The sequence below is a fragment of the Bactrocera tryoni genome, chromosome 4 (assembly GCF_016617805.1).
Source record: "Bactrocera tryoni isolate S06 chromosome 4, CSIRO_BtryS06_freeze2, whole genome shotgun sequence".
Lineage (NCBI taxonomy): Eukaryota > Metazoa > Arthropoda > Insecta > Diptera > Tephritidae > Bactrocera > Bactrocera tryoni.
Window position 1 is genome coordinate 60,718,700 of NC_052502.1, and position 9,936 is coordinate 60,728,635.

A 9,936-nucleotide genomic window follows, 5' to 3' on the forward strand; every position below is an offset into this window, starting at 1 on the left:
ATTACTGATTACCTCAAAAGTTTGAATAGTTTTATACTGCATGTAACGACAAAAGAAAATAACAATAAATATAAAAAAATTACAAACATTTGAAACTATGTACTATATATTCAATTGAATTAGATATTATCGTCACCGCCGGTAATATAGTGGGACGGTATTACAGTATTCATTGTTGAAACTTCATTTTAACATTTATAATATTAGTATGAGTATGATTTGGATATACCAGTTTTCCGCTTCCGAGGCATTTTCTAAGAAAAGCAGAGTACGAATTAACATCAGCGAGTAAGATCTAAAATATGTAATAAAGTAACAGCTAACCACAAAAATTACGGATTACCTCAAAAATTTTAATAGTTTTATACTGCATGTGACGACAGAAGAAAATAACAATAAATATAGAAACAGTTGAAACCAGTGGCGGATTTGCAGTCCTAGCCGCTCTAGGCCCAGGCCATGTGCCGCCCCTTTCTCAGGGGCCATTATATAGACTCAAGACATAATTCATGAATTTACTTTATTCCCACTTTTAATTGATTCAGAAAATTGTTTAACTAAAAGCTAGACGATAAAGGTAGTTTATAATACTTTCCGAGATTTCAGGGATGATTGGACATTTAAATAAAACATTTAAAAATGGTTTTAGGTTTTGTTTTTAATAAAATAAATGTTTTACTCGTACAATGTGTTACAAAACTCGTCTGCACTTAAGCGCAGCAAAACCATTAACCAAATCTTCGCAATCCAATTTGCTTAAAAAATCAGCTTCTATGTTAAGCAAAGCAAGATCGTTTAACCTCTGCTCCGTCATTGTTGTGCGTAAATAGTTTTTCACTCTTCGCAAACAAGAAACGATCTTTCTCCAGTACAGTTACTGGCAGGTGTACACACACACATACGAAGAGAAATATTCACGTTTGGGTAAATGGTTTGAAGACCTTCGGTTCGTAACCATTTCAACAAACTGACTGCATCTTTCGCTCCTCATTTTTTATGTAATAAAGTGAAATTTATTGTAGAGTACTTTATAAGCATCCCGACGTCTTTACGACAATGTATCAATTATTACTTAAAATGTATTTATTCTAAAATTTTCACGGCCATTTTTTTGTTGCATCTCTTCACCTATATTTGTCTCGCCAGAAAACGGCTTACGCTTTCGATTGCGTCGAACATCTTTTTCGTATTCCAGTACGAAGGACAGTTTTTTTTCGCTTTTTTTCGAAATCATCGAGATTCTCTCTTGTTTCACCAACAAAATGTTTTAAAGCCTCGTACAGTTCTATGACAATGGTAATGTCAATTTCCACACTCTAAAGTTTTTTACTTGTGGCGTTAATGCGATCTAGTAAATATCCCCAAAAAACAGCCATGAGGGCCGTTTTAAAACGTTCCAGTTTCAAACGAATACCTCTTTCTTCGCTTATAACGGTTCTCTTCTGTTGTGTGTCACTTTCGATGGTGACTAGCGCTTTATGGATTTCATTCCAGGATTCGCGTAAACTTTTGCATGCGTCTGCACGAGCTGACCAACGAGTCGTTGATAGACTTTTGACGGTGAAATGGGTTTGAAGGAGTTCCCAACGCAACGAGTTGTCGCTGCAAAGAAATTGTATAACTCTTGGAGTAGAGAAAAGAACGAACAAGCCTCTTGGCTGCTTTCAGCTGCACATTCACCTACTAAATTCAGCGAGTGTGCTGAACAGGGAACATGGTCGGCAAGGGGTGAAATTTCCTTTATTTTAGCTTGTGGTCCGTTCTAATTGCCTGACATGTTAGCTGCGTTGTCATATGATTGCCCGCGGCAGTTTGAAATGTCAACTCCCTATTCAGTTAAAGTTGAAGTAACAGCTTCTGTCATTTGTTGTGATTTGTGGCCTGTGGAATAAACTTGAAAAACCGTTCTACAGGTGATCCATTAGGCAGGACATATCTGATTACATAAGTGAGCTGGTCTACCGATGTCGTGTCAATGATCAGAGAAAAATATCTTGCTGTTAATATTTCCATTACAATTGTTTTCAAAACTTTGTTTCCCATAAGTCGAATGAACTTTTCCTATGTTGTTGAAGAAAGATAACTCGTAAATCCTGAGCCTGGATTTCCATAACGTGTAATGTGTTTAGCTAAGAACGGATCGAACTCGGCGATAAGCTCTAAGGAAATTAAATAATTTTGCCTTGCAGAGGACAGCATTTAGAAGCTGACGTTCGAAAAATGTCTCGACAACTGTCGCGCTTTATCTTTGTAAATGCGCTCACTCTTGGGAAAGTCATTTTGGATGTACGCACCGCACGCGCGTCCGCACGAGCTTGACTGACACGCGCGTAATAACAACAGGTTAGGTACCTAAGTACCTATTCTTCCTAGATACTTTATATGTACGATGTACGAAATTATTTATACTTTGATTCGCAAAAATAGTGATTTAGGAAGATTATATAAGACTGCAGTTAAGATACTTTGCATTTGAGTTATTTCTTGTTAATCTTGGTGTTATCAGTGATTTTTTTGGCACGATTTGCCGCCCTTAATATCTGGCCGCCCTAGGCCCGGGCCTACTGGGCCTTAGGGAAAACCGCCGCTGGTTGAAACTATGTATATTCAATTGAATTAGATATTGTCGTCACCGCCGGTAATACAGTGGGACGGTATTACAGAATTCATGGTTGAAACTTCATCCATGTAATGCTAGATGGCGTTGAAGTAGCTAAATTTTACGATTTTTTGACAAACAATTTTTTATCTTTCTTAATTTTTTTTTTTAATATAGGGTACCCTATTTTACTTCTAATACCTTCAGGAGTATATGTATGTACAAAGTTTTATGATGATCGGTTAAGTAGTTTTTGCGTGAAAGCGTAACAAACAAACTTACATTCGCATTTAATATAAATATTTGGTGCACAGTGTACATCATCGTTTTACGGATACCCAGTTTCCGAAACATCTGAATTACAGCTGATTCGAAATTGCATTATTGATAGCTTCTTTCTTTATTTGAACGTAATTGTCAATTCGCTGAAATGTTCTTTGACTACCAAAAAATGCCTGATTCCTAATTTATTTGTGGAAAATAGATCAACTACATTCATGGAATTCGCTTAATTGGTGAACATGAATTGTACTGCTTTATCCGGTCATGACTTTTGAACCTCAACCTTTGTTTTAACTTCTTCAATGTTGTCGTTACTCTAGTGCCTTCTACATGGACCGTTGGGCAGCTCGTTGAAAACTTTAGAACTTCGAATCTTCGTAACAACCATAAGTTCACGGGAGCTTTGCCAATTTTCGCTTTTCCGATACAAGCAGCTGCACACCAATTTTTCGGTGCTTTTAATCTCTTGTGGTACGTTTGTTTAACTCCACTTCATACTTTACACCTTTCAAATCTGGATCTTCCCGCAAAGACGCATACACTTCAGCTTATTCAAGCTTATATATATTTTTTTTTATTCTAAGGACCTAAGCATGTTGTAAAATTTCAAAACGGAATTTGGAAACAGTTAAAAGTTTTTCGAACAAAAAGAATCGATACAATCAACTTCAGACCAAAATTAAAACTATTAAGAATTCATCCTTTATAACTACCGGTCTTTACCATATTTAGTAAAAAATAAAATTATTACTTATTTTTACGAAAATTACTTATGAATCTGCAATAAACAATCAGGGGACTCACAACTTGTCATAACACATGGTAAAATCATTAACTCATAAATTTTTACATTTGTTTAACTTTAATTGTTATTGGATTACAATGATGAGTTTACGCAATTACAACGCTATGTTTTCGGTTCGTGAAACCCATAATTATTTAAAAACCAGTAAATTACATACTTATAGTTAAGGAGTTCAAATGGATTTGATCTTCATTTTTTAGGTTGACAACACTAATGAAACTTCGAATTTTGTAGACAAAAATACATGGTTTCTGAGGAGCGTGCGCGCACCGACTGTATTCGGTAGAAGGCGTTTGTAGCTAACGAACGAGCGGTCATCGGTGATCAATGGTTTCAGAGCACCTGGAGAGTCAGAACAAACATTTTCGGGCGATGTGTTTCTGTGAGAGGAGGTCCCAACGCTTCCACCAGCTACCTTAGATGTTGACCAAACTCCCCCTTCCCGGACTTTTTTGTTTCCTTGCCTGAAAAGGCTGATGAAGGGCAAGCATTTTGAGACGACAGAAGGGATCCAAGGAGCATGCACCTCGCTTCTCAAGGCTATTCCGGAGAATGCCTTCCGTGACGCCTTCAATGATTGCAAATCTCGCTGGCAGCGCTGCATCGACGCAGAAGGAGCCTAGTTTGAAAGTTTTTAAAGAATTGTAACGATTGGTTTTATACATTATTTTAAATCGACTCAGTCCTACTACTTTCCGGACAAACCTTGTATAATTGGATTGATCTAAAGTTGAATTGCTTCACTAAAATTCATCTGAGTGAAGTTGAAAACCGTAATAAAGGTATATTTTTTTATTTTAAATTATACCTAGTTTTTGTATTTTATGGCGATTTCTGGTGTCAAGAAGGCGAAAGATTTTAAGTTTACAACGTATTACTATCTCTTGTTACAGGGGTTCTTACTGGTAAACGAACTTAGTGATAATTTTTTCATGATGTACTTTCATAAACAAAATAAATTAATTTTCTTTCAATCGCGTCCAATTTTTTTGTGACTCAAGCGTGCTACTTCAGCCGGATATACAAATCACTATTAAGTGAATCAAAACCTATTGATGAAAGGAGTCCCCTCTTATTTCTAAACCCACTCCAAGGCACGAAAGGTCATCTTCGCGTGAATAGTCTGCTTGTCAATTCAAGTCTAACATTAAACGAACGCTATTGCATAACTAGTTACTCCCCAGTTATATCCACATATGGATGCTTCACGCCGGACATCGCCTAATGCAACAAATGGTGCGCCAAGAATTTTATATTCACCGTCTTAAATCCTACAATAAAGAATACAGATTATGGCAGCACCGGAACGCTCTGCCTTTCGCCATTACAGGTTCATGTTGGGATCTTCTACCCTAATGAAAGGTTATCTGGCTGTCTTTGCCCGTTTTATGACAAAAGTAATTCACCTTCAGCCATGTACGAATCTGACAAAGGTGTCTTTCCTTGCGGCATTTGCTCGCTTTGTTGGACGACGCGGCTGTCATCAAAAATAATGAGAGGCAATGGCAAAACATTTCTCGCAGCTCAAATAGTGGGCTTTATGAAACAACTGTCACCTGAGATTGTGCAAAAATAGGATTTTCTACAGTTGAGTATATGTATGTAAACAAAGGAAAGGTTTATTACTGTATATACTGATAAAATTGGTTGTGAAGCTGTTCCAGGGACATAGATAAATTGATCAGAATCTCTTTGCTTAATCTCTCGCTTGTCAGCTGGCAGCGGACCCTGATCTTTTTTCTGAGCTGGCAACAAAACACAATATGAGTCCCGTCAGTCAGCAGTTAGAGAAAAAGGCGGGATACCAGAAAAATAGCGCCAAAACGAACTGACAAATGAGTGTGTTGTTGAAATTCTGTAGAATTAGATGTCGGTAGTTTTTAAAAGTATTTATATATGTGGGTGATATAGGCCTACTGGGGAACCGAGCACCCAAAAATAATATGGTTAACGCTCTATTTGCGTATCTCAGTGGTAGTATGGAAACTACAAAATACCCAAAAGTTGTTTATAAAATGCCCAATCTAATATTTTTCAGCAGTGGCATCATTGGCAAATGTTATAAAAATGCGAGTTTTGACAGCTCTCTCTCTCGAACTAAAGATATTCATATCAAGTTATCTATGCCAGGGATAAAGGCAGGCATATCTTATTGGAAGTGAGAGAGAAATTGCCAAACGACAAAACCTCCCTAACTTGATCAGCTGTCAAAGTTCAGGGCAGACATATAGAGATGCCCAACTCTCCTGTTACTGGAAATGTGAAAACCGCTCACCTACCGAACTTTGACAGTTGACTGGTAGGTTTTGACGTTTTGCAATTGGAATGACTAGAACGGCCATATTGAAATTATACCAAAAATATATGTAAACGGAGTGATTTGTTGCCGTCGGTCAAGATCGCTAATAAAAAATGTAAAACAATGAAAATCAAAGAAAATGCGAAATTTAAATTTACTTCATGAAATGTTTTGCAATTCGATGCATAGTAGAATTAATTTTCAATTACAAATGATTAAAAACATTTATTAAATGAGAACTAATAGGCTTAATTAACTTTATTAAGTATTGAAAGATCGAAAGTCAGTTGTTTTAATATACTATAAAATCGTAAGAAAGGATTTAAGTGGTTTCGCCATATATTAAAAGTGTTGAGTGTTTTAATTTAAATGCCCAAAAGATCTTATTTTGTTCGATCTAGCCACAATAGAAAATGTTATTAAAAACGTTTATTTTGAGGCGATCTCATACTGGAATAAGTTGGGCATCCCATTATCCCTGGTTCAGGAAGTTTTGACGTTAAACAATTGGAAACGTGATATGGCCACATTGAAATCTTAAGGCCTTGCTCTAGACCATTACATAAAATGTAAAACAACCATAATTAAAGAAAATACGAAATTTAAATGTATTTGATGAAAAGTTTTGTTTTGTGATGCATCATAGTATTAATTTTCAATGCAAAACTTTTAAAAACTTCTTGTAATTGAGAGCTAACCCGCTTAATGCCCTTATTAATTGTTGAATGTTCAAAAGTCAGTTGCTTTAATATAGCATACAAATAATTAAATAGTTTCTCCATATATTAAAGGACCTCTATATAGTAATTTTCAATCGTAATAAATGTGGGATTCGAATTGATATTCGAATTTTAATTATCATAATTATTAAACAGTTGGCAATCACTTATTCGAATAATGGATTACAAGAAGTTTGTTGGTGGTAGGGCTTAGCGTCCGTCATAGTGAGGAAAGTATTATTAGGCGTGTTTTGTTTGGCCAGCTGTTAGCTTATTTTGTATGGAAGACTTAGCCAACATAATTATGTTGGCTTGTCATAAGCTATCATAGCTTTATATTGAACTAGAGGCATTGCCAGTTCATCGCTTTTTTTCATTCACAGTAGCTATGATTTTTCAAAAAAAAAGTAGTTAGCAATAACGAAAATGAACTTTGACAGATGAAAATGTAAACAAACCAAAATTACAAAATTTTGTGTTTTATTTAAGTTAAAGTTTATACAAATATGAACATTTGTTAAAATTTTTTGTATTATAATAATATCATCAAATGAACAGAATAAATATATTTATAATATAAACTATATTATAGTAATTTAATATCCCGTTTACAAATGGAAGAATTCAAACTAGCCTTTTCTCCACATCAGACATTTTGAAACAAATCGAATATCAGCTGACTGTTCCCGCCCGCATTGCCAACACACTTCGTTTTTAAGCGAAAATATGAAATAAGCGTTCTATTTGTCCATAGTTTAGCCAGGAATAAAGGGATGTTAAACTTATTGCAGTGTGAGAGCGCCTCAAAATTAGCGTTTTTTCTAACATATTCCATTATGGCCAGATTGAACAAAATTACAATTTTTGGGCATTTATCAACCCAATACCCAACATTTAGTACGAATAAAAACTACTAAATAGTGGTTATTTATTATATGGAGAAACTATTTTGTTTTGTCCTTTCAATACCCAATAATAGGATTTAAGCTTGTTAGCTCTCAATCATTAAATGTTTTTAATCATTTTCCATTGAAAATAAAACTATGATGCTTCAAATTGCAAAACGTTTCATCAAATACCTTTAAATTTATTTAATTTCATTGTTTTACATTTTTTATAAGTGGTCTTGAACGATGCAACAAATCCCTTCGTTTACATATTTTTTTGGTAAGATTTCAATCTGGCCATCGCTCGTTTCCAATTGAAAAACGTCAAAACATCCTGAACTCGATCAACTTTCAAAGTTTAAGTGGTTTTGACGTTTAGCAATTGTTCTCTCACCTCCAGTGAGAGAGGATTTAAACATCTTTTTATCTCTGGTTTAGCTTTTAGCTTATGATGGTCAAATAAAACACGGCTATTTTTCCTGATTCTAACGCCTATGGTACAAGGGAGTAAGGAAAATGACCATTCACAGTCCTTAACCTGCCCCCCAAGTGTACGTTCACAATAAAAACATCATGGGCACCTCTGGTGAATAAGGGTGGTGAGAGGTCAAAACGGGTTGGGTAAAACGAAAATGCTATAATTATTAATTATATTTTATAGTACTATATACAAACATTTATATATACTACTTTCAATTTTTGTTATAGAGTAAAGTTTATATGTAGCTGTTATCAAAAAAATTATGAAAATATGCTGTATATTTTAAAGCGTTTAAGTTAACTTATTCATGAACAAATTAAAAATTATATTTGATAATGAGTGGACCAGAAGAAATAACTATTGTAGCAAAATTCGGTATTACATGCCATAATAATCCGTCTGAACAGTAAAACATAATTTTTTATTGTAGATATAGAGATACATATATATAATACTCATATTTCCTATAATTTAAGTATACATTTTTGTAATCACAATTTTTTGAATATTGATATTTGAATATTTTTTTCAAATGGACGGACGGATTATTTTAAAAGTAAGTTAATTATTTTTTTAATATAATTTTTATTTTTCATAGATCAATTTCTTCACGTCACAATTGATCTACAGGTTAGTATCACTTTCTATAATTATTGCCAAATACTAATTGAAATTTTTTTACTGAAAGATAATGCCACGCAAGTGCTTCTTGGATTGCAAAGGCTCGTTACGCCTTCGCAAATTTCCTGGGGAGCGAGAAATGCCCAGGTAAGTAGAATATTTAATTTTATGGTGTTATTTATATCATCATCGAATGTTATTGCAAAATCGATGGGATTAAACGAATAATTGTTCAAATTTTAACATTTTTCCGTGCTACGGTTTGGACATTCCGCACGGACATGCCAAAATAGCATTTTATTTTTATATATAGGACTAATGGGTCCGGCCACGCATTGCTGTGGTATTGATTTTGTTCTGTTATTCATATAATAAACAATTCAATTCAGTGAAAAATTCATTTACGAATAGAGGCAAAAACGTTTATGTTGGTATAAGAACCCAGGGAATTGTTCTAGAGGTTTAATTTTGAGTATGTTCATACTAATAAATGTTAATGGAAAAAATAACGAATTTAAGTCTGTTTTATCAGTTAGGTTAACAGGATCTGTCAGTTCTAGTTAAAACGAGATTCTTTACCGAATGAAGGAATCTTGGTTAAGTTTACCAGAACTTTACTGACAAGTGGCTGCTAACCAGACATTAAGAAAATGGCTGAGGGCTAAGGGCCATTTTACTGAGAATTATAATTACAGTTGAACTTTCGAAACTTCGAGTTATGGCAGGGAATTTGTATGCAATTTGATTTCTATTGCTAAGTCAAGTCCAAGTTATGGAGAAGTTCGAATTATAGAAGATTGAGTTATGGAAGTTCAACTGTATTATATTTTTTAGGGGAATTGTGAATGCATGCGTATGTTTAGAAATATCTACAGTGAAATCTGTCATAAACAGACACGGACAACCAGCCTTTCTGTCCAGTTATTACAGTTTTCAGCTTAATAGATTGTACTCAATACATGTCAACAAATTATGGGATCAGTCAATATACTATTTTGAAAATTTTCAACAAACACTCATATACAGTGAAAGTTCTTATAATCGGACACCAACAGAAACGTGTTCATAAAATTTGTCCGGTTATGAGAACTGTCACTTGGTTTCGACGTGAAAGCGTAACAAAAATACTTCCTATACCATTTATAATATTATATTATTATATATTATATTATTATATATTAGTACGGATTATAATATTAGATAAAAGATGGATATAAATGTTTGTACTGTAGGGTGTTTTTTT